The sequence below is a fragment of the Triticum dicoccoides genome, chromosome 4A, assembly GCF_002162155.2.
Source record: "Triticum dicoccoides isolate Atlit2015 ecotype Zavitan chromosome 4A, WEW_v2.0, whole genome shotgun sequence".
Lineage (NCBI taxonomy): Eukaryota > Viridiplantae > Streptophyta > Magnoliopsida > Poales > Poaceae > Triticum > Triticum dicoccoides.
In genome coordinates this window covers 300,199,247-300,217,301 of record NC_041386.1, presented here as the reverse complement: position 1 = coordinate 300,217,301, position 18,055 = coordinate 300,199,247, and the positions used below count along the sequence as shown (strand labels likewise).

General features: G+C 52.1%; 1 pseudogene; it reads right to left on the bottom strand.

Moving 5' to 3' along the window:
- The window catches only part of LOC119283503, a 54,626-nt pseudogene extending 38,967 nt beyond the window's left edge, over positions 1-15,659 (bottom strand).
- Between the last annotated feature and the right edge of the window lie 2,396 nt (positions 15,660-18,055).

Genomic DNA, 18,055 nt, shown 5'->3' with positions numbered 1-18,055 from the left:
TGACATAGTGGTCAAATCTCGCGAGGCGAGGATGTTGATTCAAGACTTGAAGGAGACCTTTGAGAGTTTGCGTCGGGTGAACTTGAGGCTTAACCCAGACAAGTGCGTGTTTGGCGTCCCCTCTAGCAAGCTGCTAGGGTTTCTCGTATCCCATAGAGGGATCGAGGTGAACCCGGAGAAGATCAAGGCCATCGAAGACATGAGCCCACCACAGACCCTCAAGGAGATGCAAAAGCTGGCAGGATGGGTGACCGCGTTAGGGCGTTTCATCTCTAAGCTAGGAAAGCGCACCTTACCCTCCTTTAAGATCATGAAGAAGAAAGGCCCCTTCGAGTGGACCCCGGAGGCCAACCGGGCCTTCCAAGACATCAAGAAATACCTCAGCAGCCCCCCGGTGATGTTGGCGCCACGGCCTCTCGAGCCTCTGGTACTCTACCTCGCCGCCACCCCGTACTCCGCCAGCGCGGCGCTGGTGGCGGTTCGGGAGGAGCGCAAAGACAAGGGTGTGCTGCGCCAAGCCAGAGCTGATGCAGCACAGGGTCAGGAAGGCACACCAGAGCCGTCATCGGCGGAAGATCAAGCTCGGCAAGGCAACGTCGCGGAAACTCCTAAGGATGGCCAATTCTCAGGAAACCCACCACCTCAGGATACACCACAATCTCCGCAAAACCCGAACCTCAATAGTGTGCCAGCCCTCGCCGAGCACCCGGTGTACTTCGTCAGCACCGTACTGCGGGACGCAAGGGCACGCTACCCCATGCTGCAAAAGCTCCTGCTCGCACTCTTCGTGGCCTCGCGCAAGCTGCGACACTACTTCCAGGGGCACCCCATCAAGGTCGTCTCATCTTACCCATTGGAGAGGGTACTCAGGAACCTAAACTCAGCCAGAAGGGTCGCTGAATGGAACATCGAGCTGCAAGCATTCCAGCTGGAGTTCAACACCACCAGGGTCATCAAGGGAGCTGCGCTCGCTGATTTTGTGGCAGAATGGACAGATGCCCCGGCTCTTGAGGAAGGATAAGACCGGTCCACCTCCCTAGGAACTGAGGCACCAGACAGCTGGGTCATGTATTTTGATGGCGCCTTTGCACACCAGGGTGCGGGGGCTAGAGCAGTGCTCATCTCGCCCACTCTGGACAAGCTTTACTACGCCGTGCAACTCTGCTTCCAGCATGGCAAGAAGGTCTCCAACAATATCATAGAATACGAAGGCCTCATAGCCGGCCTAAAGGCTGCGGCGGCTCTGGGGGTGATGCGCCTTGCCGTCAAGGGCGACTCGCAGCTCCTCGTCAACTTCTCCAACAAAGTGTACGAGCCAAAGGACGAGCACATGGAGGCCTACCTTGTGGAGGTGCGCAAAATGGAAAAGCGGTTCTCAGGCTTGGAGCTGTAGCACGTGCACCGGGGCACCAACAAGGAAGCCGACGACATCGCCAAGAGAGCATCCAAGCAGCAACCGCAAGAGCCCCGCGTCTTCGAAGAGAGGCTCTTCAAGTCGTCAACTATGCCACCACTTTCAAGCACGACTCAGCCTCGGGAGGAGCTCCCACAGCCCCCGGCCACGGGAGCCCCAGCTTGCGGCCCAACCTTAGGAGCTCAGCTACTCTTGGCGCTCGAGCCCCAGGAGGAGTGATTGGACCAAGGAGTTCAAGGGGTACCTGATGCACGGGACACGGCTGGAGAAGGAAGAAGATGCGGAGCGCGTGGCTTGACAGGCAACGGCATACTGCATTCAAGACGGCGAGTTGTATAGGAAACGACCAAACGATGTCATGCTGCACTGCATCTCCAACGATCAAGGGAGGGAGCTGCTGATTGACATACACGACGGGGACTGTGGACATCACTCATCATCACGGACCCTCATCGGCAAGGCCTTGCGCAGCGGATTCTATTGGCCCACAGCACTCAACAATGCAGCCGGGCTGGTGAAGTCCTGCGAAGCTTGCCAATTCCACGCCAAGCAAATCCATCAGCCTGCTCACGGCCTCCAAACCATCCAGCTCATGTGGCCGTTCGCGGTCTGGGGGCTAGACATCCTAGGCCCGTTCCCATGAGCGCCAGGGGGCTACCGTTATCTCAACGTCGCCATCGACAAGTTCACCAAGTGGGCGGAAGTGGAAGCCGTCCGAACCATTCCGGCCAGCTCTGCTGTCAAGTTCATCAAGGGCCTCGTGAGCCACTTCGGGTCCCCAACCGCATCATCACAGATAACGGCTCGCAGTTTACTAGTAACCTCTTTAAAACCTACTGTGCTATCCTTGGAATGCAGATCTGTTACACTTCAGTGGCCCACCCCAGGAGCAATGGTCAAGCTGAGCGCACCAACGCTGAGGTCCTGAGGGGCCTCAAGACCAGGACCTTCAAGAAGAAGCTGGAGGCCTGTAGCAGGGGCTGGCACGATGAGCTGCAGTCCGTTCTGGTCCATCCGCACCACCGCTACCAAGCCAATGGGCGAGACTCCGTTCTTCCTCGTCTACGGAGTTGAAGTAGTCCTCCCTCACGAGGTCAAGCATCGCTCCGCGCGGGTTTTGGCGTTCGACGAAACGCAGAAGGATTCCATGTGGGGGATTGATCTCGTGCTGCGGAGGAACGTCGTCGCGAAGCTGCATTAAGGCGGCAAGGTACCAGCAAGCGCTGCGGCGTTACCACTGCCGCAACATTCTCTCCAGGACGCTCGAGACGGGTGACCTGGTCCTGAGGCGGGTCCTCTCCAGGTAAGGGTTACACAAGCTTTCACCCATGTGGGAGGGCCCATTTAGGGTCGTCCACATCTCCAGGCCTAGCGCCGTGCGCCTGGAGACGCAAGAGGGGACACCTATCCAAAACACCTAGAACATCCAGCACCTCCGGAAGTTCTACCCATGAAGCAAGGCCCAGAGCCTGTGAAGCAAGGCCCAGAGCCTATGAAGAAAGGCCCAGAGCCTGTGAAGAAAGGCCCAGAGCCTGTGAAGCAAGACCCAGAGCCTGTGAAGAAAGGCCAAGAGCCTATGAAGCAAGGCCTAGAGCCTGTGAAGAAAGGCCCAGAGCCTGTGAAGAAGGCCCGATGCCTATGAAGAATCGCCGCCCGTGACACTCTCACATAATAACGAGTTGGGGCTGTACACGCCCCGCAGTCTCAGGAGCGCCGGCTTCAGGCCCTGGGGCTCCCTCCCACGCCTAGTGGACAACACTTAGCTCCGTGCTGGTGAGAAGACTTGAAGACTAGATTAGGTGCCAGACACGGCTTTTCATTTGCTTTCTGTAGTTGGCTCGCTTCTCCCTAATCAAGTTTGCCTTTGGCGTTCCTTGCCGATTTTGTTCCTTCGCCTTTTACCGCATTTTCGGCTCTGGTTTGTTCATGATGTCTCTCTCGCATACCTTGCGAGGGGGCTAGGCAGGTGCCCTCGCGAGCATTTTTCTTCTCTCTGCCTTCTCGCGAGTCACCCTTGTTCGAGCCTGAAAGTTGGCACATCTCTCCTAATCCGTGCCCCTCGGGTACCGCGATACAAAGCGCCAAGTCAAGGTTTGGGTGAACGACAAATCCTCTAGTGCACCCCCTAACAATTTTTTTGCAGTTTCTGAGCAAACGCAGACATCTCGTGAAGGAAAGGGCATCCCAAATGCGCCAGGTTAGGTTATGTTTGCGTAAAATAACAACACGGCATGGGAATAACAGGCACGTTGCATTAACCAAGAACCACAGTTCGATACACGCCCCTCTGGGCCCATACTGGTTTCATTTTTTGATGCAGGAAAAAAAGGAAAAAGCTAAACAAAGCGGCGTTTCAGCAATCCGCGGAGGTAGGCCCTTAGCAACGCCCAGAGCCTAGCCAGACCCCTCCTCACGCTTCACGGAGGCGCAGCGACAAGATGACCCGCTGCCTCCTTCGAAGCGGGCGTGGCGGCTGGTCGTAGCCACCGCTGCTGGAGCTGTCACTGGAGGAAGAGCCACCGTAGCGGGAAGAGACGCGGTCGCAGCCGAGGGAAGGCTCGCCCTCATCCTCGTCACGACCGTCACCAAGGCCGAGAACCTCCTCACCGTCGTTCGTCTCGGGGCAGCACCCGGCGCGGCGACCATCTTCCCCGAACACCCTCACATAGAGGGTCGACCCACCGTCATACTTGAAGTGGAGCGTGCACCGCCTGCCCTGGCCGCGCGCGCGGGCGAACGTCTGCCAGCCGCGGGCTAGGGCTATGTTGCCCGCGGCGGAAGTCTCGACCGTGACCCAGGAGGCCTTGCTGTAGCAACCATCCGCCTGCAACCAGAGCCCGCCTGGACCAGGGGCCGGCAGTTCATTGACAAGGAAGAGCGGAAGCTGGAGCCAGTTGCCGGCTAGGTTCTCCGACCAGACAATGAACTCCAGCGACACCTTCACTGAACGGAAGCGCGGGCGGGGAGGCCGCGCCACCATCGCGCGCCTCCCTCGTCAGCTGGACCGCAATGGTTGGGACGGTCCCCTCCGCGTGCCGCGGCACCGCCTCGATGGTGGGCCACGGCGGGGGTCGCGGCGTGCTTGCGAGGACGGCCGCGACCGCGCTTGGGAGCCGGGGAATCGAGGCCCTCGCGAGGGGCCATCCCCTTCTCGACGGCAGATAACTTCCTTCGTGGCGCCATCAGAGGCACTGCAAGAAATGAAGCAAAGAAGAAGCGAGTAAGCGAGGAAGAGATGGGCAATGGTGGCTCCGCCCCCACCCCATTTATAGCAAGAGAAGGCCAACCGGCGTCTCCCACGATCGCAGGTAATGATGGTTTCCCTTGCATGTCGAAGGGGCTTGTCAAGTCGTGCAGTCGTCGAGGCAGCATGGGGAAGCGGAGACGCCCACGACCTATGGACCGCCACGCGTCAACCGAGGCCGCAGACTTTTGGGGGCCACGATGCTCCGAACTTGACCCTTGGCTTCACCGCGAAGCCAAGCCCGAGCGCACCTTGGGCCCGGGGGCTACTGTCGGCGTTCTGGGAATGGGGGTCCCCAGACTTGCCTGCCTACGGCCTGCGACGTGGCCAAGCAGCAGGCCGTACGGACCATCTTCACCAACAAGGCACCCAAGACCCTCGCGAGGGGCCAAGCCTCACGAGGCGGACAACGCAAGACCTCCTCTGGGTGGCCTAGCTAGGCAGGCTCACGAGGAGCGGAGATATAAAGGCAGGGCAAACCTTAGGAGGCTCTCGTGACGTAAGCCATGACGATCGACACCAGGTGGGCGCCAGCACGCGCATCGTCCTTGTTTCCCCTTTGATGCAAAGGAGGCAAGCGCAGCCGCGGAGTACCGAGGCCTCAGGCAAAGGTTTCCATTTTGGTGCAACAAGACCAACACCAGGCAGACGGCAAGGCAGAGGTCATCGTGGAGCGCAAGATGGCGTCACCCTAGAGCCTTTCACAAGCACAGACTACCTTTTGTCAGGATAGCTTGTACTAGCTGTCCCCCTTCAAATTAGCCCACCATTGTTGGCTCCCTTCCCGCTCAATATTTGGGAAGAGGACCGGGGCCTATATAAGTAGAGCTAGCCACCATAGTAGGGGGAGAGAGAGGATTGGACCCAGAGATACACACAAGTCTGAAAGCACAACAACACCTCAACCTGAGGAGGCTGTTCTTCCCTTGTACTGTTCATCATCAGCCCATAAGGCAATCCACCACCACCACACTGGAGTAGGGTATTACACCACAACGATGGACCGAACCAGTATAAACCCCGCGTCTTTCTGTGTTGTGAGTTCATCAAGTTCGTCCGCAAGATCTTAGCGAGCTACAGCGTAGATCGGTAGGAGGGAAAGACTTCGCGCACACCCCAGTGTTTGATCCTTAAGGGTTTGCCGGAACCCTACATCCGGAAGTTTTCCTTAGTTAACTCATGCATTTTTAAAATCAATCCAGCACGTTGTTTAGCATCAAAATTAACCTTCTCCCAAGATGGAAGAGGCAATAAATCAATATGTGCACGAGATAGGAAACCATACACAAATTTCAAAATGGCACATCTTAGTAGTAGAATGCAATGAAAGATTATAAGAAAATTCAATATGAGGCAAGAATTCTTCCCATATTTTCTTATTATTCTTCAAAATAGCCCTAAGCATAGTAGACAATGTTCTATTGACTACTTCAGTTTGTCCATTAGTTTGGGGGTGACAAGTAGTACTAAAAAGCAGCTTAGTCCCCAACTTAGCTCATAAACATCTCCAAAGGTGGCTAAGAAATTTAGTCTCACGATCTGAAACAATAGTATTTGGCACACCATGCAAGCGAATAATTCCACGAAAGAACAAATTAACAACATCATCGCTTTTATGACATGGTATAAAGTGTGCCATTTTCTAGAATCTATCCATGACACCAAATATGTTATCCCTCCCCTTCTTTGTTCGAGGCAAACCTAATACAAAGTCCATAGATATATCCTCCCAAGGAACACTAGGTATAGGAAATGGCATATATAAACCATGAGGATTGAGCCGTGAATTAGCTTTTTGACATGTAGTGTAGCGAGCAACATAACGCTCAACATACCGTCTCATACTTGGCCAAAATAAATGTGTAGCAAGTACGTCCTCCGTCTTCTTCACACCAAAGTGTCCCATTAGTCCTCCTCCATGCGCCTCCCGCAACAACAAAAGATGAACGGAGCTAGCTATAATGCATATCTTGTTAGCACGAAACACAAATCCATCATTAACGATGAACTTGTTCCACATTCTTCCTTCTTTACAATTTTGCATTACATCTTTAAAATCAACATCATGCACGTATTGATCTTTGATGGTCTCCAAACCAAATATTTTGAAGTCAAGTTGTGAAAGTATAGTATAGCGACGAGACAATTCATCTACAATAACATTTTCTTTACCCTTCTTGTGTCTAATGACATAAGGGGAAGTATCAATGAATTCAACCCATTTAGCATGTCTATGATTCGGTTTAGCTTGACTTTTAATATGTTTCAAAGATTCATGATCAGAATGTATAACAAATTCTTTGGGCCATAAATAATTTTGCCATGTTTCTAAAGTCAAGAGCATATAATTCTTTTCTTTATCATAAGTAGAATAATTCAGAATAGGCCCACTCAATTTTCCAGAAAAGTATGCAACAGGTTTGCCACTTGTAACAAAACACCTCCTAATCCAATTCCACTAGCATCACATTCAAGCTCAAAAGTCTTATTAAAATTAGGAAGTAGTAGTAAAGGATCATGTGTCAACTTATCTTTCAATACCTGAAGGTTTCTTCCTGTGCGGCACCCCAAACAAAAGGCACATCCTTCTTTGTAAGCTCATTGGGAGGTGTAGCAATGGTGCTGAAATCTCTCATAGAACGCCTATTGAATCCAACGAGGCCAAGAAAACTCCTCAGTTGTGTGACTGTTTTGGGCTGCAGCCAGCTCTCAATTTCTTCAATCTTGGCTTTATCAACTTCAATTCGCCGTGGAGTAACAACATAGCCAAGAAAAGATACTCGGTCGGTGCAAAAGGTGCACTTCCCAAGGTTACCAAACAAACGTGCCTCATATAGAGCAATAAAAACAACACGTAAATGTTCCAAATGTTCCTCCAAAGATTTGCTTTAAATCAGTATATCATCAAAATAGACTACCACAAATCATCCAATGAAAGCACGTAAAACTTCGTTCATTAATCTCATGAAAGTACTATTTGCATTAGTTAACCCAAAAGGCATGTGAGGGAGTCCTGGATTAGGGGGTGTTCGGATAGCCGGACTATACCTTCAGCCGGACTCCTGGACTATGAAGATACAAGATTGAAGACTTCATCCCATGTCCGGAAGGGACTTTCCTTGGCGTGGAAGGCAAGCTTGGCGATACAGATATGTAGATCTCCTACCATTGTAACCGACTCTATGTAACCCTAACCCTACCCGATGTCTATATAAACCGGAGGGTTTTAGTCCGTAGGACAACATACACATCAACAATCATACCATAGGCTAGCTTCTAGGGTTTAGCATCCTTGATCTCGCGGTAGATCTACTATTGTACTACCCATATCATCAATATTAATCAAGCAGGACGTAGGGTTTTACCTCCATCGAGAGGGACCGAACCTGGGTAAAACTTCGTGTCCCTTGCCTCCTGTTACCATCCGGCCTAGACGCACAGTTCGGGACCCCCTACCCGAGATTCGCCGGTTTTGACACCGACATTGGTGCTTTCATTGAGAGTTCCTCTATGTCGTCGCCATCAGGCTCGATGGCTCCTACGATCATCGATAGCGATGTAGTCCAGGGTGAGACCTTCCTCCCCGGACAGATCTTCGTCCTCGGCGGCTTCGCACTGCGGGCCAATTCGCTTGGCCGTCTGGAGCAGATCGAAAGCTACGTCCCTGGCCGTCAGGTCAGATTTGGAAATTTAAACTACACGGCTGACATCCGCGGGGACTTGATCTTCGACGGATTCGAGCCACTACCGAGCGCGCCGCACTATCACGACGAGCATGATCTAGCTCTGCCGCCGAACAGTGCCCTGGAGGCCGCACCCGCATCGGCTCCAACCCTTAATTCGGAGCCAACTACGCCGATTGATGATGGGCGGTTGGACACCACCTCGGGGGCTGCGACCCCAACGGCGATTGAGCCAAGAACTAGCCCTGTACTCTACGAGACTCGTGACTCCAAGGAGCCGGAATCCTCTCCGGACTCCGAACCCTCCGCGCCCCTACCGATCGAATCCGATTGGGCGTCGATCATGGAGTTCACTGCCACGGACATCTTTCAGCACTCGCCTTTCGGCGATATCCTGAAGTCACTGAAGTCTCTCTCTCTATCAGGAGAGCCCTGGCCGGACTACGGTCAGCAAGGTTGGGGTACGGACGATGAAGAAATTCAAAGCCCACCCACCACCCACTTTGTAGCCACTGTCGATGACTTAACCGACATGCTCGACTTCGACTCCGAAGACATCGATGGTATGGACGCCGATGAAGGAGATGATGAAGAACCAGCGCCTACTAGGCCCTGGAAAGCCACCTCGTCGTATGACATATACATGGTGGACACCCCCAAAGAGGGAGATGGCGATGAAACATCAGAGGATGACCCCTCCAAGAAACAGCCTAAGCGCCGGCGTCAGCGACGCCGCTCAAAATCCCGCCAAAACAAACATGGTGATTCCAGCACGGGAGATAATAATACTCCGGAAAGCGCTGAAGAAAACCCCCTCTAGCAAGATTTAGCACAGGAGGATGGAGAAACCAGCCCTCATGAGAGAGCGGCAGATAGAGAGGTCGAGGACGATAATTATATGCCTCCCTCCGAAGACGAGGCAAGCCTCGACGACGACGAATTCGTCATGCCAGAGGATCCCGTCGAGCAAGAGCGTTTTCGACGCAGGCTTATGGCCACGGCAAGAAGCCTCAAGAAAAAACAGCAACAACTTAGAGCTGATCAAGATTTGCTAGTGGACAGATGGACTGAAGTCCTTGCGGCCGAAGAGCATAAACTCGAACGCCCCTCCAAGATCTACCCAAGGTGCAGGTTGCTACCCCGATTAGAGGAGGAAGCACTTGATGCAGCCGACCGACCACCTCGTGGCCACGACAGAGAGGACTCTCGGCCCTCCACTCAAGCCGCACCCCGTACCAAGGCACGGGAATATGCGCCGGACTTACGAGACATGTTGGAGGACAAGGAAAGGCAAACAAGATCGATCTACGGATCGCGTGGGTGCCCCACGGCTCGAGACGGCAACTGTCACGCTGGCCACAAATTCGGCAGGGCCGAACACAGTAGACAAGGCTCACTGGAGCTACGTCATGATATAGACCAGTATAGAAGTGCTGCACACCCACTCTGCTTTACAGACGAAATAATGGATCATCAAATCCCCGAGGGTTTCAAACCCATAAACATCGAATCATATGATGGCACAACAGATCCTGCGGTATGGATCGAGGATTATCTCCTTCATATCCACATGGCCCGCGGCGATGATTTCGACGCCATCAAATACCTCCCACTCAAGCTTAAAGGACCAGCTCGGCATTGTCTTAACAGCTTGCCAACATGATCAATCAGTTGTTGGGAGGACCTAGAAGCCGCATTCCTCGACAATTTCCAAGGCACTTATGTGCGACCCCCAGACGCCGATGACCTAAGTCACGTAATTTAGCAGCCAGAGGAATCGGCCATGCAATTCAGGACACGGTTCCTAACAAAGAAAAATCAAATAGTCGACTGTCCGGACGCTGAGGCCCTAGAAGCCTTCAAACATAATATCCGTGACGAGTGGCTAGCCCGGTACCTTGGACAGGAAAAGCCGAAATCTATGGTAGCACTCACGACACTCATGACCCGCTTTTGTGCGGGAGAAGACATCTGGCTTGCTCGTAGCAACAATATGACCAAGAACCCTGGCAATTTGGACACTAGGGACAGTAGTGGCAGGTCGCGTTGCAACAAGCAGAAGCGCCGCATTAACGGCGACAATGCTGAGGATATGGTAGTTAATGCCGGATTCAGAGGCTCTAAATCCGTTCAGCGGAAAAATCCATTCAAAAGGAATCCTAGGGGCCCGTCCAGTTTGGACCGAATACTCGACCGCTCGTGCCAGATACATGGCACCCCCGAAAAGCCAGCCAATCACACCAACAGGGATTGTTGGGTGTTCAAGCAGGCAGGCAAGTTAAACGCCGAAAATGAAGACAAGGGGCTGCATAGCGATGACGACGAGGAGCCCCGGCCGCCGAACAACAGTGGGCAGAAGGGTTTTCCCCCACAAGTGCGGACGGTGAACATGATATACGCAACCCACGTCCTAAAAGGGAGCGGAAGCGCGCGTTAAGGGACGTATACGCGGTAGAGCCAGTCCCCCCAAAGTTCAACCCATGGTCCTCCTGCCCGATCACCTTTGATCGAAGGGACCATCCCACTAGCATCCGTCATGGCGGATTCGCCGCATTGGTTCTAGACCCAATTATTGACGGATTTCATCTCACTATAGTCCTTATGGATGGCAGCAGTAGCCTGAACCTGCTTTACCAGGATATAGTGCGGAAAATGGGCATAGATCCCTCGAGGATTAAGCCCACCAAAATGACCTTTAAAGGCGTAATACCAGGTGTAGAGGCCAACTGTACAGGCTCAGTCACACTTGAAGTGGTCTTCGGATCTCCGGATAATTTCCGAAGCGAGGAGTTAATCTTTGACATAGTCCCGTTTCGCAGTTGTTATCACGCACTGCTCGGGCCAACCGCATTCACTAAGTTCAATGCGGTACCGCATTACACATACCTGAAGCTCAAGATGCCAGGCCCTCGAGGAGTAATTACGGTCAATGGAAACACCGAACGCTCCCTCCGAACAGAGGAGCACACGGTGGCCCTTGCAGCGGAAGTACAAAGCAACCTCTCCACGCAGTTCTCCAGTCAGGCCACTAAACGACCGGACACCGTCAAGCGTGCCCGGAGTAACCTACAACAAGACCGCCTGGCATGATCCGAGCAGGCGTAGCAATGTGGCCCCAACCCCAACCCTCGCAAAAAGGTGAAGCCAGTACTTCGCGTACATAACTACGCACTAGAGATACCATGGGCACAGGGGGAGGGGCACCATCACACGGCTTAAACCGTACCAGGGGCTGCCGATTTTTTAATTTTCTCTTACTTTCAGGACTCCATCCTTCGGAAGGCCTGTTCGGCAGTTCAATTGCCGCACAAACGATGCAAGAACCAGGGAAGCAGACAAGCCACGCCGCATTACGGAACTCCCAGGTAGTCTCTATCATGAGCAGTATACCCGTTCCGCATATTATTCCGCAGCTTGCCCCTGAAGCGGACATGTTAACTAGTCCAACCTTCCACTTATCGCATTACTTGTATCGTTCTGCCTTGATCGCATCCCTTTTTAATAAACAATGCATAACTTTCGTCTATTTTTGCATTACCTTTTTTCTTTATATATGTTCCTTAACGACATGTTGCACCCGTACATGTTGGTACGGCCAAAATATGCCAGGGGCTTTGGTACCCCTCAGTATGGTGTAAGAAGTCCGAACACTTTAACAAGTGCGGCACCCCGAACTTATAGCATTATATGCATCAGCTCTGAATCATTTCTTGGGTCAATAGTTGGGTTTGCCCGGCTCCTATGTTTTGGTGCCTTACGTTCCGCTATATCGGCTAAGGTAGCACTAGGAGAACCACTGCGATTGTGCCCCAGTTGAGCTGGGTCAAGCACCTTAGTGGAGAAAGCTAAAACTGACTGTCATGATGAAGCGGGAGCTGGTCGCTGTTCGAGAGGTTTTTTCGAGTCCCTAAAGACTTATGCCGCTTAGGGCGAGGAGCCGGCTCTGTCTGGCCAAGGCGTGGATAGCGCCCCGAACTCGGTCTTCTGAATACCAGGGGCTTCGCTGAAATTTAAAATTATAGAATTCTATGGCTAAGTGAGAGTGTTCACGCATTATAGTCTGATTGCCTTGTTCGTTGGGCTGAGTGCCTCCCTCGAAGGATCCAAACATGGGGAAAAGAGCGCTCAGGTTTATCCCCGAACACCCCAGCACTAGCGGCACGGGGGCAGAAGCCGACGACTCGCCATCTCTCAGAATTGATAAACAGCCGCACAGAAGGTAATATTTTAAATTCCAACAGCATTTCTTAGCGCATATAAACAAGTTTTCAGCGCACAGGACAAAACGAGCAAGTTTCACTGAAAAATTACATCCCTAGAACATTCATCCGTCACAAGGCAGGCACCCTTCAGAACATCCTTATAGTAATTCTTGGGCTTGCGATGCTCTTTCCCCCGCGGTGGCCCGTCCTTCACAAGCTTCTCAGCATCCATCTTGCCCCAATGCAGACGGAGCACTTGATGACTTCGAGACTTCGACAGGCCTCCACCAGCCGCCGCACCAGCCCGAAATAGATCCCAAGCAGAGCCCCTCCAGGCCACAACCAAACAATGAGGCCCTTCATGGCTTGTTCGGCTGCCTTGTGGAGCTCGACCAGTTGCTTCAGCTGGTCGCTCAGGGGCACGGGGTGTCCGGCCTCAGCGTACTGAGACCAGAACACCTTCTCCGTCGAGCTGCCCTCCTCGGCTCGATAGAATGCGGCGGCATCGGACACACTCCGGGGAAGATCTGTGAAAGCTCCTCAAGAGCTCCAGATTTAGGTAAGTAACAAGTAACTCACGTTTATGTGTTTCATTTGCATAAAGAATGCCTTACCCGCTGCTATCTTCTTCACCACATCCAACTCCTGGAGGGTCTTCTGGGATTCGGCCTTGGCAGATTTGGCATTTTCAATAGCCACCGTGAGCTCGTACACTTGCGTCTTCGAGTCAAGCTCCAAACTCTCATGTTTTTCCATGAGAGCCTGGAGCTCTTGCCGCACCTTTCCAACCTCATCCTCATACTTCTCTCACTCGGTGCGCTCCGAGGCCGCCCTCTTCTCGGCCTCGACCAGCACTTGCTTAAGGGTCGCCACTTCAGACGTGGCCCCTACAATAGCCACGATAATCCTGTCATTCTTTGCAATTGCACCTTTTTATATATATTTAAAAACAAGGTATTTCTTACCTTCATTATCCTCGAGCTGCTTCTTGGCACGCTCGAGCTCTTGCTTGGACCGCTCGAGGTTCTGCTTTAGCGTATCCACTTCCGCAGTCAGTGCGGCGGACGCAAGCAGGGAAGCCTGCATATGCATATTGACTCATTTTTGTTAGACTCCTGCGAATTCTATTTGATCCTCTATTCGGCTTTTCTTCCCGAACGCCCAATAGAGCATCAGGGGCTATTGTCTATGCGGTACTATTATTTACACATTCTTTACTTACCTCAAAGCCTGTCAAAAGGCTAGTACAAGCTTTAGTCAGTCCGCTCTTGGCGGACTGAACCTTCTGGACCACCGCATTCATAATAGTGTGGTGCTCCTCGTCGATGGAGGCGCCTTGGAGCACCTCCAACATATTGTCCGGCGCCTCCGGTTGGACGGGGGCCACCGGCACGGCGGACTTGCTCCTCTTGGAAGGAGGTCCCCCGCCGGACTCTGGAACCTCTGAAGGTTTCGGAGCAGTGTCCGGCCTAGAGCCGGACTTGGAGCCCTAGGGGGTTTCACCCCCTTTGCTCCTGGAGTCCGGGAGGTCGCCTCGCGATGCCTCCAGGACCACCTCCCCTCGGCTTGGAACCTGTTGGGACAACACTTCAGTGTCATCCGTAGGGCGGGGGGAGGAAGCCGTCGGAAGCGAGTTCACATCCGACGAGTCCAGTGAGCCGCTCGACGACGCGTTGAGCCGGTCTTTGGGTGGGCTGCATAAACATATTCGACGTAAGGGAAAGCTGTGCAATAAACGAATACTATGGATTACTCTGGTATCCGGATACTTACGATTTTGCCAGGGGCTTGGCCCTGGGCTGCCACTCCTCTCCACCGCCGTCGGCGTCGGTGGATCAGTCCGGAGGAAGGGTTCTCCCCTTCTTGGACCCTCCGGCCTCCCCCGAGAGGGTGGCCTTCATTTTATTCTCTCCCCCCGCTGGAGGGGGAGAGGTCTCTTCTTCTTCCTCCTCGTCTTCACGGGAGGAGTGCGCCTCGGAACCATCGGATGATGGATCCGACACCTCCTGGCACCGGGCACTCTTTCGAGTCTCCGCGGCCTTTTCCGCGGCCTTCTTCTCCGGCACCACATAGGGTGCCGGAACTAGCAGCTTCACCAAGCGAGCGTCCGCTGGGCCTTCGGGCAAAGGAGCCGGACAGTTGATCTGTCCGGATGTCACCTGCCAATCCTGTCAAAGGTAAGGGAGTTTAGATCCCGCATGGAGTCAAACTATGAAAAACTAATACCCTGTAAAAGGAAAAAAAACAGCTTACCGCGAGAGCATGACGCTGCGCACTGAATCCGTGATGCTCGGTAGCGGATGCAGTAGCCTCGGCACCCTTGAAAAGCACCTTCCAGGCATGTTCATACGTCGTGTCGAAGAGCCTGCTCAGAGTTTGGTGCCGCGCCGGGTCGAACTCCTACAGGTTGAAAGCCAGTCGTTGACACGCGAGAATCAAGCGGATGAGCATAACCTGGACTACGTAGACAAGTTTGAGCTTCTTGTCCACCAGGGTTTGGACGCATGTTTGGAGTCGGGTCATCTCTCCCTTCTTACCCCACGACAGGCCCGTCTCCTTCCAGGAGGTGAACCGCGTAGGGGGTCCGGATCGAAACTCAGGGGGTGCGACCCATTCGGCATCGCACGGCTCGGTGATGTAAAACCACCCCGATTGCCACCCCTTCAGGGTCTCCACAAAGGAGCCCTCGAGCCAGAGGACGTTGGCCATCTTGCCCACCATGGCGCCTCCACACTCCGCCTGGTTGCCGCGCACCACCTTCGGCTTGACGTTGAAAGTCTTGAGCCATAGGACGAAATGGGGGCGGATGCGGAAGAAGGCCTCGCACACGACGATAAACGCCGAGATGTTGAGGACGAAGTTCGGGGCCAGATCGTGGAAATCCAGGCCGTAGTAGAACATGAGCCCCCGGACAAATGGGTGGAGAGGGAAGCCCAGTCCGCGGAGAAAATGGGGGAGGAACACCACCTCTCATGGGGCCTAGGGGTGGGGATGAGCTGCCCCTTTTCGGGGAGCCGGTACGCGATGTCGTTAGACAGGTATCCGGCCTTCCTCAGCTTTTTGATATGTCCCTCCTTGATGGAGGAGACTATCCACTTGCCTCCCACTCCGGACATGGCTAGAGAAGGTTGAGGTGGGGAGTGCGGACCTGGGCGCTGGAGCTCGAGTGCGCAAGAATGGATAGGCGAAGGAGGAAGAAGGCGTAGGTGAAAAGGTGGATCCTTATCCCCTTATATGGGTGGACGCAACTACATGTCCCCACCAGCCTGGTAAAACTCGCTTATCTCCAAGCGCCGTAATAAATGGCGCGGTTGGGTTACCCACGCCCGTATTGATGAGAATCCCAGAATAAGGGGACACGATCTCTGCTTTAACAAGACGTGCCAAGGAAACCGCCTCACATAACGCGCTGAGATGGGACAGTAAAACGGTTCGAATAAAAGCTTGGCTGTGGCGTGATGTCACACTATGCAATACATCAGCAGATTATATTTGTGTAAATATTATTCTCTCTATGGCAATATGTGGAAACTTATTTTGCAGAGCCGGACACTATCTTTGTGTTCAAACTCTTCTATGAAGTACTTGGAGGAGGAACCCGCCTTGCAATGCCGAAGACAATATGCGCGCCGTACTCGTCGTCATTGAACCCTGGTTCAGGGGCTACTGAGGGAGTCCTGGATTAGGGGGTGTTCGGATAGCCTGACTATACCTTCAGCCGGACTCCTGGACTATGAAGATACAAGATTGAAGACTTCGTCCCGTGTCCGGAAGGGACTTTCCTTGGCGTGGAAGGCAAGCTTGGCGATACGGATATGTAGATCTCCTACCATTGTAACCGACTCTATGTAACCCTAACCCTACCCGGTGTCTATATAAACCGGAGGGTTTTAGTCCGTAGGACAACATACACATCAACAATCATACCATAGGCTAGCTTCTAGGGTTTAGCCTCCTCGATCTCGCGGTAGATCTACTCTTGTACTACCCATATCATCAATATTAATCAAGCAGGACGTAGGGTTTTACCTCCATCGAGAGGGCCCGAACCTGGGTAAAACTTCATGTACCTTGCCTCATGTTACCATCCGGCTTAGACGCACAGTTCGGGACCCCCTACCCGAGATCCGCCGGTTTTGACACCGACAGCATGACTAACCACTCATATAATCCAAACATAGTTTTAAATGTTGTTTTCCATTCATCTCCCAATTTCATTCGAATTTGATGGTATCCACTACGCAAATCAACTTTGGAGAACATTGTAGATCCAGTCAATTCATCAAGGATGTCATCTAGCCTAGGAATAGGATGACGATAACGAACAGTAATATTATTAATGCCTCTACAATCAACACACATACGCGACATACCATCCTTTTTTGGCACTAGTCAAATAGGAACAACACAAGGACTAAGATATTAATGTATATAAGCTTTGTCGAGTAGCTCCTGTACTTGCCGCAGCATCTCCTTCGTCTCCTCTGGATTAGTACAGTATGGCGCACGGTTTGGCAGCGAAGCACCGAGAATTAAATCAATCTGTTGCTCCATCCCTCGAATAGATGGTAATCCCGGTGGCACGTCTTGTGGAAAGACGTCAGCGAACTCCTGCAAAATGTTAGTGACAGTAGGAGGCAAAGAGGAAGTTACATCCTAGGAAAAAAACAATGCCTCTTTGCACACAAAAGCATAGCAAATAGATTTGCTGAAATCTAGGTCATCAATATCAGATTTGGTGGCAAGTAAACATGCACTTTTCAATTTAATTTCAGAAGCAACACTAGATGGTTTATTATTAGGCTACATTTGTTGCTCAAATTCTTTTGCCAGAATCTAATTTTCACTCTTATTTTTCTCCTGTTATATTTTAATAGCTCTATTAATATCATCTTTCAAAATGAAATCAGGAGTCATAGGAAGCAAAGTAATATTTTTATCCTTATGAACAATAGTATACTGATTGTTTCTACCATGGTGTACATATTTTTTATCAAATCTCCATGGTCTACCAAGTAATAAGGAACATGCTTGAATAGGTACCACATCACAATCAACATAATCAGCATATGTAGAGATACTAAAATGCACACAAACAGTATGTGTTACCTTAACCTTGCCGCTGTTGTTGAAGCATTGGATGTAGTAAGGATGTGGATGTGGTCTTGTGGTGAGAGATAGCTTCTCCACCATCTCCATGCTAGCCAAGTTGTTGCATCTCCCTCCATCTATGATGATGCAAACAGAACGTTCCTTCACAACTCCCTTTGTATGTAAGAAATTATGCTTTTGATTTTGCTCAGCTTGTGTGACCTGCACACTCAAAACACGTTGAGCAACTAAACATTCATACCTGTCAGCGTCTTCAGGAGCCATGTATTGCGTCTCCTCATCATAGTCACTAGCGGACTCATACCCACCATCCTCAGTAGCAATTATCATAGGCTCAGATGGGCATTCTCTCACATAATGACCTCCACCATTGCATCGACGACAAATTATATCATGTGTT